The sequence below is a fragment of the Myripristis murdjan genome, chromosome 9 (assembly GCF_902150065.1).
Source record: "Myripristis murdjan chromosome 9, fMyrMur1.1, whole genome shotgun sequence".
In the NCBI taxonomy this organism is placed as follows: domain Eukaryota; kingdom Metazoa; phylum Chordata; class Actinopteri; order Holocentriformes; family Holocentridae; genus Myripristis; species Myripristis murdjan.
Genome location: NC_043988.1, coordinates 15,446,527 through 15,471,271, shown reverse-complemented (window position 1 = coordinate 15,471,271; position 24,745 = coordinate 15,446,527).

Genomic DNA, 24,745 nt, shown 5'->3' with positions numbered 1-24,745 from the left:
ATCCAATATACTTTTCAAATTTTGAACCATACATGCAACTGATGTAGGCAGAACGCTAAGATTATGTTAAAACAAACCACAACAATTGGATGTGTCCCACCAACACCACACCTCCACCAGACCCCTGCACATGTCCACCATAGTGCAGCAACTGCTCCTCTGTAGGGCTGTGCAATATTACAATATATATCATATGTATCGTGTGTAGAAAAACATCTATCATTCCATTACTTGCTCTATAATATATTTTGTTGTGCCACAAATCAACTAATTCCGGTCATTTCTTAGGGCAGTTTATTTTCTGTAATTTGGACGATGCTGAGCGTTCTCCTGCACTGCAGCATGAGTGTAGGCGACATGAACTAACTGCATAACATACATAATAAAATGGTCTACAGCAGTGTGAGTGTTTGTTCTGAGTGTCACACTTCAATGATCACTAAACTCCGGACAGCAGTGTCATTTTATTACCTCTGCACTTATGAAGCTGAGATACGAACAGCAGAAGTCATGGATGCATCCACTGAGACAAAACATTCACTCCAAAGCAGAGTTTTGATTTATTTCTCACCATGAATTTAACTCCTTGCAGACTGAAGAATTTGGGGATGAGCTGGCACCATCATAACAGATATGCAAACCTCCTCAGTTCCAGTTGTTTGATGAGACATGACAGCCGGCATCACGTTGTCTTTATCAACTGGCATGAAACACTAAGGTAGTACAAAGAAGTCTGGCGGACCTCAGCAGCCTCGTGGTGCCTGACATGCAGGTACAGGTTTGGAGAGGTGCAGGAACCACACACACACACACCTGCAGTGTGGCTGTGGCAGTGTTTTGACAGAAAACTAAATGTTCTGGGTATTTGACTGAGGAAGTGTCACTCCACATGGCACATTCAGGGCGCTATTGTTGCCTGCGAAAAAATTGTGCCAGCATCGGGAAGCATGTGCAGATCGTTGAAAGACTCCTTTCATCATTACACTTCTATTTCAATTTACATACATTACATTTATTCATGTAATTTGATGTGCTATATCGTGATGTATATCATTGTTGGGATGTGAAATGACAAATGTTGGAATATGAGGTTATCGTGTCAGTTTGATCGAGCTGTGAATGAAGTGGAGACGCAGAAACAGAAAGGAGCACATGGAGCAGAGCAGCCTGGGAATGTGACTTAAGGTGCTTGATGTAATGATATGTAATTATTCTGACAGCCACTGTAGTTTCAGTGTAGCAATTCACTTTTTAAAGACACATGACCAGCTTAACATTTTGAAAGTGAAATGATAACGGGTGTAATTTTTGTCAGCGAACAACACGTGAAACTTTCGTAGGCTTATGTGAACCATGGACCTTATCTGAAATATATCTATATCTATATCTACAGTACAGGCCAAAAGTTTGGACACACCTTCTCATTCAATGCATTTTCTTTATTTTCATGACTATTTACATTGTAGATTCTCACTGAAGGAATCAAAACTATGAATGAACACGTGGAGTTATGTACTTAACAAAAAAAGGTGAAATAACTGAAAACATGTTTTATATTCTAGTTTCTTCAAAATAGCCACCCTTTGCTCTGATTACTGCTTTGCACACTCTTGGCATTCTCTCGATGAGCTTCAAAAGGTAGTCACCTGAAATGGTTTTCACTTCACAGGTGTGCCTTATCAGGGTTAATTAGTGGAATTTCTTGCTTTATCAATGGGGTTGGGACCATCAGTTGTGTTGTGCAGAAGTCAAGCCGACAGCCCTATTGGACAACTGTTAAAATTCATATTATGGCAAGAACCAATCAGCTAGCTAAAGAAAAACGAGTGGCCATCATTACTTTAAGAAATGAAGGTCAGTCAGTCCGGAAAATTGCAAAAACTTTAAATGTGTGAAAATAAAGAAAATGAAAATAAAGAAAACGCATTGAATGAGAAGGTGTGTCCAAACTTTTGGCCTGTACTGTATATCTATATCTATATCTATATCTATGTTTTATATCTATATTTTTATTGCCTTAAAGAAATTAATTTTATGAATATCCTTTTTATAGGATTACACACCTTTACCTTTTTTTAAAGAGTGAGGATAAATAAAGAATTGTCATTTCATAGTGTTCATATTTCTAATGAGGATTATTTTTCACAGTTGAACCAAACTCAGAACCACAAATTGCCCAGTACTATTGGCTGTTTTCATTTCATTTTGTTTTGATACACTGATGCTTTGTTTAAAATTCATTTGTAAAAAAAAAAAAATGTCAAATGTTACCAACTGAACTGTAAAAATACTTGTACCTTTGGCCCAAAGCGATGGAGTCTACAAATCAAGGTGGGAATTAAGCACTTAACTTGACTTTTACACAAAAACAATAACTCTTGACCATACAAAAGTAAAGATTATGTTAACATTATGGCCATACAATCTCAGACCATCAAGCGTCTACAACGAATAAACTTTGCCTGCATGGTAAACTTGAGACCCGTCCGATCTAGTTTGGGCCGGACACATAGCTGTCATTTCTGTCAAGCTGCAGGACGGCAGTAAATTACCAGAGTGACTGTCGCCTCCCCTACCTACGATTTGCCTCGGCTATTTAAATCCAGAAGAAAAGGTCAGTTTCTAATTACAAAATGGCAGCTTTCCAGGAGATGAGATTGTGTTGACAGTAGCACTGGTGTCACTTTCAGCGTAATATGCACGAGCTATAGACTTATATGTTATTGCCTTTGTTTAAGAGAGAATGGTGATGACCACACTGTTTTAGTTCTCAGATCAGGTTTTCCCACAGCACAACATGGGCACGATGATATGTGTAAGCTTTGCAACTGCAGAGGCTAATGTTATGTGTGGCAGAGAAATACTGTATTTCCTTTGCCTCTAAGCATTTTAATTACTGCTAGATTGAGACTGAGCTACAGTCATGAAACCGTTTGGTGTAACAGGTGTGGAATTTATTAAGGAGGGACTATGCTAACAGATCTTCTTTTGTTGTTGACAATAGACTTTTTTTTTGTTGTTGGCAACTGGTTGGACTGATTCTTCTGCAGAAAGCTGTAACATTAAGTTACAAAGAATATTTTTTTCTTTGTAGTTTGGTTATAATTATAATTTAACCATAAATGTGAAAGAATTTGCAAACTGATCAAAATCCAATTGCCTCTGCATTCAAGATGCATCTTTAATGGTGTCATGTCATGCTGAACCAGTAGGCATGAACAAAGATTTCAGCCAATAAAATAATCTCATTTTTGGACAATCTGTCAAATGCCTTTCTCTCCCTAACTGGTCACTCAGAGGTTTACACTGTTGAGTTTACACTGTTGAAAGATGCCTCCTCATGTTGTGTCGCACCACGGCCATGAGTTTCAACAGGAAATACATCAGATTGAGGAAGATAGAGCTAAAATGTGTAAACACAAAAACTAACTGACTCTTCATTAGAATTGATTAACATGGCGAAATAATGAAAACAAGGCCTAAGTTCACAATAACTATAATTATCCTTTAACTATTGATGCTTCTTACCTTTAGGCACCATTAGATCAGCTGATGAAAATTATAAATCAATAAATACATAAATAAATAAAAACAAAAACAAAACAAAACAAAACAAAACAAAAAGCATCAATAGAAACTCAGTTTTCATTAAGAGAAAATCCAAGGCATCAGACTGGCCATAATATTTGATCGCTGAGGGAATTGTCAATTACAGAAAACTCTTGTATTATTAAATATTTTATAATGCTGAATTCATTCTTGCCCAAGCACAAATGAACAAAGAGTAAACTGAGCTGCTTGCAGTCTTTTCCTTCATGGTTTCACCAGCAACCTAACGGTCATTAACACTGTCAAGAGGGCACCTCTTAAAACAGAGTGTGTCTTGCTTTTTCCCTCCCCGGTGTGGGCATTGCGGATGGGCTTGTCATCAGTTTAGTCCTCGGCCTTGTTTTAACACATCTCCAGGGATCGCTGGTTCTTGAGCAGACATTTACATTCACTCTTTTTACACAATTTTTTTTTCCTCTTTAAACTTGTTTCTTGGCAGGTTGACCTGTTGAGAGGGAGCCCACGTTGCCTCACAGCCAGTTGAGCGGCGTTCAAAAGCTGTAAGAACTGCATTCAAAAAGGCCTCCTCTGGTTTCAGCCCCAAGGGAGCTCTAGAGATGGCTTGTCTGTCTATGCCTCACTCCAGGTTAGCTAAATAAATTACTAAATTACCAACTAATTAACTAACTAACCAACTAACTAACTAACTAAATAAATAATTGCAAATGAACTGTGACAAATTTGTACTTCAAAGAGAACATAAGTAATGGATTCAGCATAAGTGGATGATGAATCCATTATGACTATTGTCTGTAACAGAAGAAGGTAGTGGGAGTGGAGCAGATGACCAGTGATCTCTTTTGTTGTGGTCATGCCATCATCACTTCCTTCCCTGCATCCAAAATCCCTGTTTTCTCTCCACGGAGCCGTGTACTTGTGACCAAGGGCTAACTATAAGCATGGGGTTACCTGATGAAAACCATATCATAGGATAAGGGGAGGGCCAGATTCTCCATTTGTGATAGGCTTTGCATTTGTTGCAACAAGTCTGATGATGGACTTAAGCAGATGCTCCTGATGCAAGCGCTTAGTATGTCAAGGCTGGGAGAGATGTTTTGCAGAAGAAGGAATATCTCTATGGCCTTGTCCTCAAAAGCGAAACGCATGGGAGCAGTCATGTGAACGCACTCTAGAGAAAGAGAAATTCATATACGTGCATGCACACACACACACACACACACACACAGACACACACACGCACTCACACATCCAATCAGCCGCAGATATGTACATGCTACTTGGCAACCTAACTAAGCTGTTAAATGTATGTGCAGTGTGTGTGTGTGTGTGTGTGTGTGTGTGTGTGTGTGTGTGTGCGTGAGAGAGAGACAGAGAGAGAGAGAGAGAGAGAGAGAGAGAGAGAGAGAGAGAGAGAGACAGACAAAGAGGGCTCCATGGCTTCCCTTCCCAAGGAGAGAGTGTGATATAACTGGGAAGGCATGAGGACGTGGGAGGCAAGCGGGTGGGAGTGGGGTGAAGGGGAGCCCATCTAAACTCATTTTGAAAATCAGAACTTCTTTTCTAAAGTCAGCATTTCAAATCAGAGCGTGTCCCCTCTCATTTAATGCATCATTTTGCGAAGTGATAAATTTGTGAATTAGACATACATCCTTTTTGCTTTTAAGATACTGGGCCTCATAAGGGAGGGAGCAGTGTGGAGGATTTAAGAGCGTTTCGCCGTGTCAAACGTTAAAACCCACAGGGAGAGCTTCAGCACAATTAGACCAGGGTGAAGGGAAGAGAGGGAAAAAAAACACAGACAAAATCAGGATCTTAAGAGCAGCGGCGTTATTCGTCTGTACAGTAACGTGGTTATCTGTCGCGGGTGATCCTTTTAAACGCTTCGTTTGCAGGGATAAAAGCAGAGCGGAGGAAATAAACTTAGTTCTGCCTCCAATCTGCAAATCCTTGGTGGTCATGGAAGATGATCCCAATTTGCTTCTGAGCAGCACTGTCAGATCTCACAATAATAAATAATTTAAGACTTTAAGCGGCAATTATGCTCGATAAATGTGGAAAGCCTGTAGACCACTGCTTGCTGTAGCCAGACGATGTTGTGGTTCCTGCAAAAATACACCAGTCGCTACTTATGTCATAGTCCATAAATCATGCAAAAAGGTTAATGAGAAATATTTGATTGTACATCAGGTACATTCCCAGGACCCACTCCAAGTCTATAAGGATGAACAGAATGATTTATCCTTGATAGATTATTTGTTTAGACCTGTCAAACCATTGCTTAATTTGAATGTGTGTTGCTCTTAAGCTCAATATATGTATTTACAAACTCAACAGCAGCGGTGAATGAGTGAATAGTATTGAATGACTAGTATCTTCATATATTTTCAGTGAACTGTATATGCGTTTTTTTCTTTTTGTGTTTGACTCAAACATACTCTTTATTGTGGATGAAAAAGTTGCTATGTTATGCGATGCCATTTAAATTAGTGATGTGACACCTCATGCACCTCTAGTTTATACACGGGGCGATGCACACCCGAGGATTCAAGGGCTTCTCAACAGGAGTGGACTACACCACAAAATTAAATTTTGAGCACAGACAAAGACACAATAAAACTATACAGTGTGTAATTGCAGATCATGTCGCTCCCAGTCTGGATTGTAACCAAATAACCAATCAGCCGAGCAGCCAAGTAAACAATAGAGAGAAACAATATGAGCCAAGGCGTGGAGGGCGATAACATAGGCCGGCCTGGTTTCAGAAAGCTGTGGTTGGGTTTGTTGTCTCTCTCTGTGGCGTGGCTTGTTCTCTCATGGACTGTCTGCCGTCTCTCATGGCCCCATGTTTGCCTTTTGTTTCTGCCAAGAGAATGCCAAATCATCAAGTCTCCTCCAGCGTCCACAGCTGCTGAGGTGAGACACTGAATTTACGACATGATTACACAATTTAACAATAAAGGAAATGGAAATTGCTCTCTATTGCCTAAGATGTTTGTTCTTTTTGGATAATGTAATGTCCCACTATTAATCTATTTATAAAAGCAGATTTAAAGTAAACCTCCCCCTAAATTATCATTAGTTCCGTTTCTAGAAAGAAAGTAGTGCCGACGCAGCATTTACTTTTATTACTGACTGGGAGCATTTAATTTGGTTAAACTCTGGGATGTGAGCTGTGAGGTCTGTTAAACAGCACGCTCATTTTTGTTTTTAGGCTGGGGAGGGTTGCGGAGGGAAACAAAGCCAGAGAGCACCAGAAATTGAGAAAGAGTGAAAGAGAGAGAGAGAGAGCGAGAGTGAGAGAGAGAGCAAGAGAGAAGGAGGAAGGCTGCAAGGCCTAGATTTTGGCACGGTCCACTATTTACATAGAAGAGTCACTGTGTCCGTTTTGGCTAGATGTTTCGGTGGCCACTGGAATCCAGAGTGTGAATACCTGCATTGAGCCACTGGGGCCGAGGCAACGCTGTGAGGCCACGGACAGGCAGGAGCCACTGGTCACCACAGTTTGAACATGATGCCCTCATGCTGTTTGCTCCCCTGCCGCCTCCTCTCCTGTAAGGCCACCACTGTGTTTGCTCATGCGTGGATATGAAATAGCAGCAAATATGATGTGATGTGTGGAACTGAGCGCCATCTTGCAGGAACCGAGCTGCATGTTTGTTATTTTTCATGCTTTTCTGAAATATGTGTGTACGTTTTTGTTCTCCTGACAATCCCCGTACAAATGGCTGAATGAAGACATGCATGTCCATAAATGACATGTTATTCGTAAATGAGCTGAGTGGTGATAGACCACATTGTTTAATTTGATTTTGATGAATTTTTCGAATCATATCCTGCTCAAGTGGAGTGCAAACATTCTCTGAATGCACGCTTTGAATGAAGCCAAGTGGTATCATACACTGTATAATCTTCATGTTGTTTATCTTGTTTTTCAGATGGCAAAGATAAATTAAAATTTCAAATTTAATCAAATCAAACCTACTGGCCTAAGTGCAATGAAATCTAATTGATGTAAATATCGAAACATCTAAATGTCAAACAGATCCCCTAGGTCTCACTCCTGCATGCTCAAAATGACCACTTTCACTGACCATGACTGTTTGTTGACATATGTTCTGTTCACAGACATTTACAACAGATAATTCACTGGTATTACCTTCTTGTTGTCTGAACAAATTATCCGACCACAACATTAAAAAAAAAAAAAAAACAAAAAAAAAAAACTATATATATATATATATATATATATATATTTAGTGCACAACAAAAGCAGCAAATAACTGTTGCCAGTTTAATAATGAATACATCAAGTGCGTAAGTTGGAAATGTAGTCCCATACAAACCAGCACAGAGCCTGAGTATTGCTAGAATACAGTGGATGTGACCACAGGGAATGGAGAGAGAGGAGAAAAGTTGAGGGAACTAGAGGTTTGAAAGAGCGACAAGGGAGAAAGAAAGAACTCCCAAAGACTTAATTCTCTCTCTTTTCAGAGCCAACAAGGCCTCTGCATTCCCTGCCATTAGCAAAGCTGAAATCTTACAGTGAAAAGTGGGGAGATAAAATGGCATTATATGAAAATGGCATGGTGACACTATGCATTGGCGACAGATTCTTTTAAAGTTAACAGGCCATATAATTTATCCACTAAAATATTAGCCTCTTTCCCAGAGGCTGGGGTTAGTCATGGAGAGCTAGGAGGGGTGTTGTATTGTGGTGGGGGTTGAAATAAGCTTATTATCAAATTTGACTCTCAAACTGCCTCATTTCTTGGATGCATGAAATGCCCTGTCTCTTCTGTGAGGGTGGCTGGTAATGCTGAGTGGCAGGTACTCCAGAACAGCGCCAGGGTCCGGTCGGTCGCCAAGGTGATGACGTTATGGCAACCGGCCGTCAAACGCCTGGACAACCGCCGTCGTCGGCAGAGACACTCACCAGAACCAGATGCTGCTAGCATTTCCACCAATTAGGAGTCGGGAGCTTGTGTGCCTGTCGGAGGAGAAGGAGGCCAACAGTGAACAGAGGAACAACACCATCACTGTCAGACACAGGACTACAACCACTGAGGAACAACAGAGCTACGGTAGAAAAAGAAAAAAAAAACAGAAATGAAAGAGAAGACAGAGAGAAAAAAAAAACAGTAAGAAATAGAAAAAAAAATAAATTTCAGTGGCTGTTGCCCATGGTTACTAATTAATCAGGGAGCTTCACTGACTTGTTCCAAGACAGAGAGTGAGAAAGGGAGGAAAAATGAATAAAAAATACCGTATCTGCCACATAGGCTGTCTGACTTGTTTTCCTGAAATACACGGACCTTTGTGTTACAGTCTCCAATGTCCCTCCTTTTTCCTGTGCTGAAGAAAATGTGATCTTCAGCATACTTCACTCAGCTGCAAGTACATATTTGCTATTTCCTCCCTGGCCAGGCAAACCCAGGTCCAGCCTAAGGGGAGTGTGACAGAAAGGCTGAGACAAACAGCCAAAGATATATATACAGTAGATAGATAATAGAATAAAATAAATCAATGAGAAAATGGAACGGAGCAAATGGAGCATTCACCTCAAATGCTCCATTTGAGGTAAGTGGACGTCTTTGTATCACATCCCCCCTCAAAATATAGAACAAACAAACAATAAATAAATAGGATCCTCTTTTTCTTCCACTTTAAATAAATTTGTCACTGAAAGATGGTCGCCACAAAGACAGTACTTCCATCTTCGTCATCGTCATTATCATCACCATCATCGTCAGTGTCATCATCATCATCATATTTAGGGCTGTATTGAGGTACTGTCAGGAAACAACAGGAAAAGACGTGTAGTGGAGTGCTGTAACGGCAGTAGTGTGGATGTCCTCGGAACATGGAGGGCTCTGTTGTCTGGTTGAGCATGTTCTGAATGGAGAGTAATTTCATGTCCTTGTGTAAAAGTACACCCTATTGTTTGGGAATTAAGTACAGTGTATAGGCCTGTAATTATACCTCCACAATAGCGGGTTTTCAGAAAAGGGCTGGAAATAGCATTGGAGGGTTCCGGTCTGATCTTCGAGCTACGGCGCTACTAACAGGCTGACGGACTGTAAAATGTCAGAGGGTAGAGAATAGAATCAGAGACTTGTATCTTTTTACTGCCTGTGGATTGGTGGGGCGCGCTGCCTTTGTCCAGCGACTTCCTGGTTCGCTCCGCGTTGCTGTTTGTAAATGTGGGCACGCTGCGACGAAAGCGAGTGTTAAAGGCTATTGTTAAGAACAGCTAGAGTAAAGGAAAATCAGGAAGAGAAAGAGAGTGAGGTAAATAAGATAAAAGAGGGCCAAAGAGGAGAGAATTAAGCAAGGTGCAAAAAAAAAAAAAAAAAAAAAAAAAAAAAAAATAGAGGGTCCTAATAAGATTTTCTATCTATTCCACTCCACAGCCATTTTGTATGCTGAAATAACATCACGATTTTACCCCAATTTCATAAGTGAGCTGGCTGGCCTGGTGCCTAACTACCCGGCAAATAGAGGGAATAATATCATTATATCATATACAATGGAGGGAAATCCCAGCGGTGAGCAGACTGCATGAGCAGCTGTCTGATAGAGACAGTAGGCGTGTGCAAGTCTGTGTGTATGCATGTGTGTGTGGATGTATGAAAGTGTGGGGGGAAGTTGGGGGGTGGTGTACAGTAGCTGTGTGTGTGTGTGTGTGTGTGTGTGTGTGGTGTCGTCATTGACTTTGGCTTTCTAGTAGGCTCCCGGGCAGTGCTTTACCTGGGACCTAATCAGTCAGTGAGCCTCACTACCTCCCGGGACCTCCCAGCTGGAGGGTTGTGTGTGTGTCTGTGTGTTTATGTGTGTGTGTGTGTGTGTGAGAGAGAGAGAGAGAGAGAGAGGGAGAGAGAGAGAGAGAGAGAGAGAGTCTAAAGGGGGGCTGCAGACGGCTGTGCTGAAGAGAACTGCCTTCTGGGAGCTGGTTCAACCCCGCCTTCTCAGTCTCAGTGCCCACGGCTCTCTCTGACTGGCCACAGTCAAGGTGATCTTCCCTTTTATAATACACACACCTCCACAGGTACACACACACACACACACACACACACACACAACGACCAACACACCTGTGTAGAAATATTACAGCTAGCTACAAATGGACCGATGGATTGAAATGTCAGTATTATATTGATGTATAGGAGTTGAATCAAACTGTCATCTACTGCCCATTCACACCCACACATACCACACACACACACACACACACACACACACCCAAACACCCACAGAGACAGCACGAAATTGCAGAAATGGTGGCAAATAAGGTCACATAATTTCTTTCCATAGGCAAACCTGATTCCTTCCCTAATGTTGGGGGAAATGACCTGCACAAATTAATCAGCCATCAGTGTAGTTCCTAACTACTTCTGACAGTATTTACTGGACCTGGCAGCCTTTGTCTGGAGCTGGGAACAGTAACGGTGGCCAGGCGGCGGTCTTACTCGATGAGGAGATGTTGGACGTCAGCCATGCTGAGCTTCAAGAGCCCCCTGGGCCTCAGTCCCAGGGGTGAGCAAGGGTTCAGGGAGAAACCACGCACCAGGCAACTGGCAGCCCACAAACCCCTCAAACGGCCAACCTCCACCTGGAGAATCACTTTACACGGAGAAAAGGAGGGAACGAGGTGGGGAGAAGGAGACGAGGGAGAAAAAGAGCGGCGAGGAGAGGAAACATAGCAGGTTGCCATGACGAAGAAGCGGAGGAATAAAACACAAACAGAGGCGGGTGGCACTGGGGTTGTCAGCAGCGAGAGCTTGACAGCTTCCCTGGCATGCCTGGTACCTTCGGCTGCAGAAGTCTGGTAGACAGAGGGATTGGGGAAACTCAGTCTGCTGCTCTCCTCTCTTCTCCGTTCCTCTCCCCTCCTCCCCAAAGATCACAGTACAGTCTTCCAGCAAATCCCCGTTGTCGCCCTCGTTTTTCACTGGAACTTTAGCTTTTCACTCCTTTGTCCATTTCTGCCTGTGTGTTGTAGTACTGTACCTTCTCAAACTAATCCTCTGTTGTCACGGTCCACTGGCTCTGACCCACAGTGACAGGAAGACCACCTGTGGCCTGCCAGACTGTGACCTAAATGGGGCTTATGGCAGGACAGCAATAGAGTGTGTTTGTATTAGAGAGTGAGAGGGAGAGAGAGAGGGAGAGTGTGTGTGTGTGTGTGAGAGAGAGAGAGAGAGAGAGAGAGTGAGAGAGAGAGCAACTATGTGTGCTTTTCCAAGTGTGTTGTTGTTGCCTTTTATTGTTTCATACCATACTGCATGCATGTGTATGTGTGTAAAAAAAAGTGTGTATATATGTGCATGCCGGGGCATGCATGTAAATTAGACTTTTCTTTGTAGATCACATGCTTCCATCAAATCTGTTGTCGCGCCACACAGATGGGCCTGCAGGATAATGTTGGAGAGACAATAACTGCTGATGACGAGCCGACATACTGTGGAGGACCTGGCAAAGGAGAGCGGGCTATTTGTAATGGGGAAAAACAAAGATGATATAAGATTTATTGAACCAACAGAGCCGAGCAAATGAACAACAAATGAACAGAGCTCAGTGAAGGATAAAATAACACAGCAGCGTAGAGGAGGCGTCCACCAACAGCAGTAAAAAGCAGTCCTGTATCGATCGAGCAGCGAGCCTGCCAGCTACTGCAGCCGTCCTCTTTCCAGGAAGGCTCTCCACACACAGGATAGACCTTAAGGCATCTCACTGCACCATGTGTGTTTGTATATATTTGTGTATTTATGTGTGCACGCACATTGAAGAATCTGAGCGTATATTGCCCTCAATCTTTGACCTCCGCTGAGGAAGTGTTTTGAAGCTTACAGACATGAAAATAATTTAAAGGATCAACCTTTACCATTTATTATGTGGGTATCACAGAGGTCGCTTCCAGAAAACAGGCATTTTGTCCACATGGAATCACTAATGAACATGTATCTGACAGACAAGCCTGCGCAGCGTTGGTTGACACACAATATAATCCTGATTGCATATGAATTAAGTGGAAGTGGGTTGAAATGTCACAGTGCACACAGTGACTCAGTGAGCCACCTGGAATAAATGACACCACGTCTCCTCTGGTGAAGGCAGGACATCCCTAGCATGGGGGAACTGGGTCAAGGCTGAAATATTCATGGTGTAGGCTCAACCACACACACACACACACACACACACACACAAACACACACACATGGGAGACAGCACTGGGAGCTGCCAGCCTGTTGCTGGGTGCCGAGCTGAGCTGGGGCAGCTAAGCTTGCTGGTTTAGGTGAGTATGTATTTGTGAGTGTGTGTGTGTGTGTGTGTGTGTGTGGGTGTGGGTGTGGGTGTCATGTGATCTTTTGTCAGGAGATAAGGTGACAGCAACTGGGTACACAGACATATCCATCTTGGGTCCACTCTGCGATGCGACGTATAGACGCTGTGCCCTCCAAATGTGGAAAACAAAACAAAACATGAAAAGCAATGCATCTCATAGGTTTAACCCAACATTGCCAGTTCATTGTATTTTGTGCACCAATTCCCTTACTATCTCAAACTACTTTTTGCCTTTCCTGTAGCACACTTGTATGCTGCTGCTCTTCAAGTGTCCCTGCATGTGTGCATGACGCCATGTCACACAAATATTCCCCATCGTCATTGTGTGGTATCATGTTGCAGTGAGCCAGTAAACCATGCAATTAAAAAGCAATTCCAGAGGTTAAGGGACCTGGACAAGTGGTCAGATATGATAGGGTAGAGGATAAGCTGGTAGAAAATCATATGGAGGGCAAATGTACGGTAAACAATGAAGCTTTGTTAGCATCTTGTGCGAGGTAAATGGCGACTTAGCTTTCCACATAAATTACACGCCAGTTACATGTCTTGATTCACATACAAGGTAACTGTAACATGTTTTTAATGAGACTCCAGTTGTTTCTCCCACACATTATGCAGTGACCTCTTTATGCTCCCTTTATGGCTCCTTTATGCCAGTGGCAATTAAAATGTATTCAGGTGGAAGATAAAAGTCTTTCCCCTGGAAAATCTGAAAGACGAGGGGAGTGTATGTGAATGTAATTTCATGACGGCAACTGAGATAAGGTGAGAGATTGAGACTGTAAAAAAAAAAAAAAAATAGAATGAGAACAATACACATCTATCAGGCTTCACTGGTATGTGTGACATTTACCTCTGAAAGGCCTCAACACCATGTCGCTGCCTTGCTCAAGGGCATTTTGGCAGAATGGAAAATGCACTCATCATTTTCCAGCTAAACACTGGGATCCGTATCACTCTGTAGATTGCATTGTCTTTTTTGCTTTTACAATGCAGTGAAAATTATGTGGAGCCGAAAACTAAATATCACTCAATTGCCTATTCCTACATTATAAACTTGGGTTTACAACAAAGTTTGAGGAAACTCTGTCTACCATCACACCTTTACAGTATGCAGCAGGGGTTTTAAACATCTTGTTGTTGCACCTCACATGGTGTTCAGTGTGTTCACCACTGTAAACAGATGTTATTGCTATACAGGAATAAAGTTTGTGCCTCCCGGACGCCACAGTGGAACAGAAAGAATCAGACTCAGCACTGTTCCTACCTCTGCTTTACACTCCACATGCACACATGCCACACACACACGCACACACATACATACACAAGCACACGCGCACACAAACACACACACAAGCGCACCAAGAACACAGCCCCGCACCGCGGCACAAACAAACACACTAAAAATACAAACTACGCATATCCAAACACTCTCACTCCTTAATGAGCTAGCACTTTTAAGAAAAGACTCTGCCACAACTCCATACCACACACTGATACCTTGAGGAGAACTAGCGATCGGAAGAGAGACGAACAGAAGAAAAGAAGCACTCTGGGATATGAAACGGAGAGAGAAAAAGAGGAGGTGAGAGGAGAAATCAAAAAGCGCCTGGAGAGAGGGAGGAGAGCAGGAAGAGGAAAGTGTTGCTCCTCGCTCCTCATATCTCTAAGGAAGATGATAGAGGGGATAGGAAGAGGTGTGGGGGGGGTAAGGGGGGTAGCTGGGGAGGGTGTCTGAGTGGAGGGTGTTGGTGGTGGTGGGTGGGGAGGTTTGCTGTCGCTCTTGGCAAACAAGCGGGTGAGTAAATAGACTCTTGGGGGTAAGGGCTGGTGAAGGTAGGTGAGGCAGGGGGAAGGGAGATGCTCACGCGCTGTTGTGCTCGGGAAAACTCAGCTGTTAGGGCCCCATCTAGAGACCCAGACCCTATATGTTGATGAGAATGGCGTATCTGTCTCGTTTAGACACCCTGCCCGGCCCTTGTGCCCCTTCCCCCTTCCCCCTCGTCCGCCTTCCCTATGTTGTTCTCCCATCAGCACCTCCCCCGCTGTCTTCAGACATCCCTAACAACCCTCTTCTCCCATCCTCCTACCCTCTCTCTCACCCACCCCCTTCCTCCCCATCCCAGCCCTGCAGGCCCTTAACCTAGCTCTCATCTCCCCATCCCTTAAGCCCTCCCCCTCTTCACCAGCCTCACCATCCCCCTTTTCTACCCCCCCCTCCCTCTCTCTCTCTCTATCTATCTATCTGTCCGTCTCTCTCCCTCTTTGCTCCCCTCCCTCCCCTCTGCTGATCATATCCCTTGGGTCTGTGCACTGCTGCTTGGCTGATGAGGGGGAGGATATCGCTGCCAGTGCTTTGATCCTATGAAAGCTGATATCCAGAACAGAGCTGCGGATCCAGCCACTGGGCAGCCTGGCATTTGAACGACATGGCTCTTGGTAAAGCCTTAGCGAGAGGGCCACTCCCCTATAGCCTGCCAGCTGGGAACATTAAGTCTAGACAAGTGGAGCTGGCTGGCATCGGGCCGATCATACCCAAAAGGCCGAGAGGGGCTGCATGGCGAGCACAGCACAATAAACAGGCTAATATGCAGCTGCTATCGATATGAACTGAACTTAATTACGTACAGGTGTATTTGTCAGTATCACATATAACATGCATTAGGCCGTGCAATTAACATAATGTATGATAATCAGTTGTGTTATGTAATTAAGGACATTAAGAACACTTTTCAGCTTCTTGCATTTTACCTGAATTCATGAGACTTCATGCTTTTATTCCACTACAATATAGAGGGAAATATTTGTTCGTTTTACTGCACTACATTTATTGGTCAGCTATCACTTTGCAGACTAAGTTTTCATATGCAAAACATGACATATGATGTATGTAAGTGGAAACAGGCCAACAGTATATGGAGCAGTTATAGCTGCAGAATTAAAATACTTCTTACAGGTTATTGCATCAATAAAGTAATTTAACAGTGAAATGAACCATTCTTCATTTTTACTTTTCATTTTACTGGCATTAACTTTAGTAAAATTTTGAATGCAGGGTTTTTATGTTTACTTAATTTTTCCCTCCATCATGTTATTGTTATTTTACCATTTTACAAGTAAAAGATTTAATTTCTTTTTCCACCACTGATAACAGTGCGCACAAATACTGATGTGCTGTCAATCCACCAGACTCTGTATTTCATCTGTTGGACTTAGAAACATACATTTAATGTTAAAATCTTATCCCAGCCTTTTGTTTTCGTTGGTGACCAAAGGTCAATGCCTGTCCTTCTCCATCTCTTGCCGCAGCCACGTTTGAATAGCTTACATTGAAATAAAAGACACATTAACAGAAAAAGAAGAGCATCCCCAGTGTGGGAGAAGATGCAAGCAGACTACAGGGTGCTATATATGTAATCGCCCTTCGTGCAAGTCCCCTTGTAGCTATTTAATGAGATTCAAAACAGCAACAAACCGAGGATTACCGCCTTGGGATCTCCACTACTGTTCCCTTAACCGTCCAGTGGCCAAACTCTGGGGCATTGTATAGACGTACAAGACTGGCAGGGGTGTGCACACGCAAATCTCTGCTTTCTTTTTTAAATCTATGTTTCCCTAATCTAATTATAGGGGGGCATTTTCGTTGTTGTTCTTTAAACTGTACTCATGACCGTTTGATTTCTTCTGCGGCTTGGGCGTCCGCTCCCACCCTAAACTTCTCTAAACGCTGCAGAGTGCTGATCAGGCAGCTTGGGACGTAACGTTAACCGAGGAATGTGCAGCGCGCTTAATTACAGAAAGCCCCGTGAAGAACACAGCGCCTTCCACCCAGCTCGCTCAAAGACCAGTTTCTGTTATTTCACTCAGCACCAGATGAATGATCTCTCAATTTTGTTTTACAAGCACCACCAAAGCAAGTAAACGGGCGCATGCTGTGCTATAGATAAAATATGGCCCAGCAGTACCAGAGAAAGTAAAAACTGGAAATATTTGTCAGGAGAAATTAAAATCCCTAGTCGTTGGAAATTTGAAGAATATGCTTAAGGAGAAATCACGGAAGCACATTTAAGACCAGGACAGAGACAATACCTATTTAATTTACTCTAATACACATGCGGAAAATGCTGAACTAAAATAAACTTAGTGAAATGACACGCAATAATTATATATTAAAAGAGTGTAATGGAAAATATTCAGCTTTCGACAGACTTCTATAAGTGTCTAGCTGGTTACATCAAAGCAATTGTGAAGAAAATAAACAATTAGCCATGGACTGGGAATATGTTCATAAATAATGGATTTCTTTTTTCTCTTAGAAAATAAGTTCTGCAATGAGTAACCTTATATAGATCTAAAAGTTTTCATGCTGTGAATTGACACACAAGATATTAGCCTTTCCCCCACAGGCCACCACAAGGGGAGAATAAAGGAATGCCAATGACATTTGTGAATAACCAAACAGCCACCGAAAACTTAGGGAACAAGTTATGTGCCAGCATTTGAAGTTCTGAAATAATTGAGAGGAGAGAAACCCTCTAATACAAAGGGAAAAGAAAAGACAACGAATGGAAAATGAATCCTAATTCCTTGTTATAAGTTCTTTGTTTAATGTGTGATCATTTTCAGACGACTCTTTCCATTTTCTTGCTGCCTTATGATTTTCTGCGAGATTTTTTTTTTTATATCTTCATTTCAGGCTTCAGTTCATAATGTACTTTTCCAGATAAATACCAACCCCTCCCCCGCCACCATACATACACGAGTGTGGGTTTGTGCATGCACAAACGCATACATACACACATACACACACACACACACACACACACACACACACACACACACCTCAGTGTGACACAACGAGCAGGTTGTCATTTTCAGTGGGGGATGGGGAAAAGAGAGGGAGCAAAGGGAAAAGTTTCCCGGCTGTCCATCACTGAGCTATCACAGTGTTATCTGTGCCAGACTCCCACCACCGCCACCACCAGCAGCCTCAGCCGTGATACAGAGACAGCATCCAGGACCTCGGGACGCCACGGGAAACACAGCAGGACACCGAAAGAGGTGTGACAACGTCACTGGGTACAACAGCCACTTAACACTGAGCAAACATGCACACACAGACACACAGACACACACACACACACACACACACACACACACACATACACACACACACACACACACACACACACACACACACACACACACACACAAACATGCAGGCATAATGGCCACACATTCACACACACATGCCCAAAACCACTCCAAAGGCAGACACAAAGAACAGCACACTGACACCATCTGATTTTGCAAAACTGTCACTCCGTCACTCCTACACAAAACAGACGCTAGGAACACTGTAAGACAGATATCTCCAATACCATGTCACACATGGCCATTAATTACATTTGCTAGGAAAACAATGCATTAACAGTAAAACAAAGCTGATAGAAATTGATATATTTGATGTCTACTGAAATGACAAACAATTTTTTTTCCCCTTTTGTGTCTGCATGGTACAAGAAAACCTTTATTTATATTGCACCTTTCAAAACAATAAGTTGCAAAGTTTTTTTTAAGTATGCTGATAAATCTTTTTTATACAGCTGCTTATTGTCAATATTGTTTGTATCATTTGAGATATAGGGTGGGGTAGGTGGGTGTATTATGATAAACTATTGGACAAAAATATTAATAAAAAAAAAAATGAAGGAAAGTGTAAGGACAGGATCCAACCTATCCTGTGTGATCCTCTATTTCAGGAGCGAAAGGTTGTTGAGACACGAAACCAAGACTGGCTTGTTTAGCGTATATCCATCCCCCCAAGAAAAAACAAACAACAAAAAAAAAAACAAGCAGATGTTACTTCCAAGTCACCAAGTGCTTGTGTTCTGGAGATATGGGCCATTTGCCCCCCATTCAAAGTGAATGGGAGATGTGTGAAATTTTGGCCTGCACCACCTGTGTAGATATAAAGCAGTAAACAGCAAAGAGAAAAAAAGAAAAAAAAGTTCAAAAGTAGTTTACAATAAAAGTAAAAAGATAAAAGATAAAAAACAAAAACAGAGAAACAAACAATACACAATACACCCATCACATGAGATTAAGAAAGGGCCAGTGAAAATAAAGGATGTAATGGATGCTTTTTTTTTTTTTTTGATATTGTTTTTGTGCCATCTCAACAGTATTTAAAAAAGAACAAAAGAAATACAAAGCTAGAGAGAGGGAGAGGACCTGCAGAAATAAAAAAAAAAAAAAAAAAAGAGAGAGCGATCCATGCAAGACACTGACACTCTCCCAGTATTGCACCAGTTTTTTCTCGCCTGGAACGGCTTGGCCTGCTTGTTTGTTTGGGCTATGTGGGCATCCATCCCCTCAAGCCCTCAAAAAAGAAAAAAAAAATGAGTCCAAAAATCACTTGGAAAAAACAGCTACTGTATGTTGTTCAATATTTGGAAGACTTGGTGACTGTCTGCTCAAATATTGCCCCATGGCTGTTGGGCTTGAGAGAGGAACAGAGTGGCAGTGAGACTGACAGTGAGATCTCTGTCAGTAGCCAACACTCTGTTTATCCGTCTGTCTGTCTGTCTGTTTATCTGACTGTCAAATTATCCCTCTCAGCAAACAGCTCACCATGAGCTGAATGTAAATAACATGGCCGATGCTCGTCACGTGAGCCAGCTGGTTAGGCTTTTCTCTGGTCAGCTGAGCTTTCACACTGGGCAAGTTTAAAGATACATACTTGCTAATAGTGAAATCATATTCAAAGCAAATTTGGGGTTATTTATTAGGGTTAAAATAATGTGGTTATTGATATATTTTTTTGCTTGGCTTTTTTTTTTTTTTTGCATATGAGGGAGAAAAATGTCACAAAGACATCACCTCCACTTTATATTGTAAATCTCACACAAATACATATATTTTTGTTTGTTTTTGTTTTGTTTATAATGGACTACAATGAATATACACTCAAGAAATTCATACTGTGTGTGGGAGTGTTTCTGCAGGTTTTTTCCTCAATGCTTGGTCTCACCTGAACATTATGGGCCTGTTCGCTTGCCATTTGCGCTCAAGCCACAGTGTGTACAACAAATTACACAGGTTAGCCCAGCGAGTGACAGAAGCTTTCATTAAAATCAGATCAGCCCGGATGAAAATATCTTCTGTTGAAAATCTCGATTCCATGCGGATTATACAGCAAATATACAGCACACAGAAATAAATGGGACTATCAGTGCATTGATTCATGAATGCCTTCACCGTTTGTCACTAAGTATCAAAATGATCTCCCTTCACATCAAAAACCCCTCACCAATGCTTCTGCCGTCAGCTTTTGACATAAATCATTTCAACGCGCGCCGTGCCAAAATCCATCGTCAATGCCGTACGATTGATTCACACGGATTTAAGGAGTAGGCCACACTGAAAGAACCTAACAGTGATTAAAAGATTTGGCAAAAATCTTCAAACCAGAACTAAATTATTTTTATATACACAGCAATGAAGTTGTAGCCAATGATGTGTGTATTGGGCACCAGCCAGAGTGTAAAATTCACTTCCATTTAGCCTCAGGAATAGTTGCTAAGGAGCTAGTATATTGACCAAATGTCTCATTCACTTGCTGCCATTTGGTCTTGAATTGTCACCACTGTGCTATTCACTGCCCCTGACACGCTCAGTAAGAAATATGCAAGCAGAGGATTTGACATGTGTAAACAGAAACCCTGTGTACTTCCCCAACAAAACTTGTTCCAGTCACTTTAAAACCGAAGAAGAGTTTCCATTCATGTCATTTGTCTGCCTTTTTTGCTTTAATTAGGTGTATCAGCCAAACCCCTCGACTTGGCCCAAACTCACTCCACACACCCGAAAACAAATACTGTGGAGGTGTTAGGGTGTGTGCCATTGATTTTATTAATAACGTCACTTTTTTTTTTTCTAATTCCAAAAAGAATGGAGATGTTTAAACTGAATACACTTCAGCATTTTTCACAAACTCAGAGACTGACTTGGCTGATTCAAGACAATGTGTGAGTTGTTCAACACTCAGCAGAGAGTCAATATCCAACCGAGTTGACAGCTGAGACACCAAAGCCGGAAACGCTTGGTGATATCAATGAATTATAACTTTAGGAACTTTTCTTTGTGCACTACAAAGACGGCTATTGTGTATGTAAAATATGGTGCTATAATACAGTTGTCATTTTGACAAAAGGCAAGTCTGCACTCCAACAGAAGAGGAAATTCAGTTTCGCGTTGCTCTGTCATAGATTTCCATGCAAATCGCCGAAGATAACACATTGCCTTCAGTCCAGCATTGTCGATCCCTCACAAGATCTTTTCACAGAGAGAACAAAATCGAACAGTATGAGCCTGAGAGACAGACACAGAGGTGGTCAGAGAAGGTGAAAAGGAGAAAACGAAACATAGCGGGAGCAGAAGGAGACAGACCTTTGACTGAAGCCTGAGACTCGGTGCCACCCAGAATGTATGCTAGTGTGCTGAAAGAGGGCAGAGAGAGGGACCAGCATCCGACCACTTCACAGGAAGGAGCAGGATGTTTGGACACAGCTCTGTACTTCACAAACACCACTGGAGCCTAAATCCTCCGCTGCCACCATGTCAAGGCTGACCTGCAGTATTGGCCCAGACAAAATATATGGATGTCTGTGTGCTGGACTGCCTGGCTATCTGTGTACATCAACAGACCTCTGTTTACTGTAGAAGCAGCGAGATGTACGGCGGGGTTTGTCTGTCAGTGTCTGTGCATGATTATGCTGGAAATGTGTCTCAGTGTGTATATATATTAATGAAATAAAGATTTTGATTTGTATATGTTGGTATGCCTGTGCATGTGTGTGTGTGCATGCATACATTTATGTGTGTGAGTGTGAGTGATGGAGGAGGAGGAAGGTAGCGTGTGGAAAACTAGTCTTGCTCAGAGCTGCTGCAGGCTGAACCTGTGCGGCTGCCAAAGAAAACTGTGGTCGGAAGAGTCTGCTAATAGAGCATGAGGCATGTCACCTGAAACTAGAATCATCTGAAACCCAGAAACCACAGCAGTCAGGCATCTCCCTGGCCCTCTATTAAAGGGCCGCCAGAGGCCCTGGGTGCATGCCACCCTCCCACCGGGGTCCTCCCATTAGCTAGGCCTCTTCCGTTCGCGTGCCTGTCCGCCCAGCTGCACCATGGGACATCGAGCCATGTTAGATGCGCTATTAACGCCTGCTCCAACGTCTGAGCTCATCTTACCGCAGTTTCCCCAGGAAGAGCCATCATGTGGACCTGGTGAGATCCTGGTGAGTTACAAATCCTCACACTCATGCTGCAGATTTACGGTAATGAGCATATAAGAGCACACATGAACAGGAACATTTAGTGGCACACCTATACATGCTCCCGTGTAGAGTTTCACACACACACACATGCACACTTGCTCTTGTACCAACTCTTTATTCTGTACTTCAAAACATTCAGTATATACGTCTGCTGTGGCTGGCCATTGAACTTGTGTAAAGTCAAATTTTGGTCTCAAAGACACAATCGTGCCTTTGTGTGGAAGCGAGGTATCTGCAGCGAGTGAAGGACATTGTGCCTATTCATTCAAGGAGTCTCATGGCTTTCCCACCTGTCTCCTCAGCCTCTGCTGCTAAAGAGACTCAGGGTCATTTTGGCAGTCACATAGCTTTAGGTTTTAGCTTGAGTGCTCTTTTGGTTAGAACGTAATAATTCAGACAAAAAGAACAAGCCCTCTCAACGTCAGTGGCCTGTAAAATTGGAAGCTTTAGCATTAAAGTGCCACTTCTTAAGCAGCTGATTTATCTATTAAAAATATTGCCACGAGGTGCAGAGAGAAGCGCAGATTCTTTATTTTAGACGTAAGGCTAGTTTATGGCTCAGTGTTAAAATGTCACCGTAGCTACAGTGTAGGTGCTGCGGTGCTTGTGTGGCAGAGGCTACCACCAGCTTACATGCACCTCTCCAAAAATGTAACTGCACGTAGGGCGATGCTAAGTTACAAGAACTGTGATTGGTGCACTGAGCCACTTTGCTTTTTAAATAAAAACTTGATACTGCCATCTAGCCTTTCAGCGGTCTACGCACAGAACCACCAACGCAAAACTATAAATTGCTTGACTGCCATAGACACTACGAGCAAGCTATGGCGCCACTTAAATGCGAAACTATATTTCAGCGTTAAGGGCCACTATATTAGGTTAGGATCCCTAAGTTGCCAATGTTTTGACAATAGAAATAACAACTTAGCTCATATTCTATCAACACAGTGATCTCACCTTTCTAAGCTAGACTTCTTAGAGGCAAGAATGCACACATCTCCTGTCTTGGCACAGGTGCAATAAAATGTATCCCCGCTGCAACAGTAGCAATTTGGTGACAGGCTGTGGGTGGCGGGGAAGACGAATCGTGTCAATGGCGGCCATTAAAAAGGACCACACACTCTCCAGTCACTGGCGAGGCATGATGGATGATTATCTCAAGGTGTGACAGGTGCTGCAATGGTGGGGGAGCGCTCCCTATCCTTCTCTTTCTTCCCCCCCTCTCTGTCTTTCTCTGCCTCACTCGGCGTATCTTGGTCAATGCTTTAACACCCCACTAACATGACTCTATTGACACACTCCAGATAGCGTCTGGTGGCTAATGAGTGTCTGAGTGCCTCTCTCTCTTTCTCTCTCTCTCTCGCTTTCTCTCTTTCTTTCCCTCTCTGCTCCTCATCTCCCTGTTATCCTCTTTTCACTGTCAGAGCAGCACAGTCTGGCCTATCTCACACACAAGGCCATTAGAGCCTAGCTAGTCACACACACGCATGGACACACAGACGCACATGGGTATATACACACACACACACACACAGCCACACACACACACACACACACACACACACACGCAGGCACACCGACATACACTACAACATATTTATATCACTGGAAAACTTATCAATGGAAAGCATAATTAACAGAGCAATATACAATGTACCTAATTAGCTCTTTGCTGATCTGTCATTATATTTCATGTATTCATGTCACATAGCTGTTCAGGAAATGTGCGCATGAGAGTTTTTTTTTGTTGTTTTTTTTTCGTCTATATTCACTCACAAACCAGGAAGTTTGTGCAGTCTTTAACATCTGACCTCAGACAAGAATAAATCTCGATGTACTATATTTTCCCTAGTGATAGGGAGTCGGGAGTTTCCCAAACGGAAAGTTAAAATATTCAGGAAGCACAAGGATAACAACTCCCTTTTTTGAACAAATATGATTGGGTCACTATCCAGCATGCGTCTTCTTATTGTACAGCAACATTGGTAAAGTCATTGAGAAACAAGAGTCATTTCAACCGACGGCTGTAACTTTATCATATGGGCTGTCATATGGAAAGTGATTAGTGCCGGCAGAGGTTGTATTTGAGTTTATCTGTTGAATTTGAACTTCCTGGGTACCTGGGTTTTGATGTTAAGGCTGCCATCTTTGACTTGAAGGCCGCTCCTTGTGGCATCACACCTCACTTGTTTGCTCAGCCAGTGCTCAAGACTTATTATCCTTACTTGGTACAAAAGTTGCAAGTCTTAAAATTTGCTTTTAAAGTTATTTAAGCTAAAATTGACAGCAGCATACGTCACTAATATTCTGCGAAATATCCCCAAAAAAATACAGCGACCATCTACTATAGGCCTGCCAGGCTGTGATAAACTGGAGGTCGCTGTCTGTAGGGAAGCAGGCTGAGGTACCGAGCCTAGTTTTGGAAACGTGTCGCCACTCTCGCAACAAGTGGGGAGACTAAGATTTAAGATCGAAGAATAAGATCGTCAAGACAC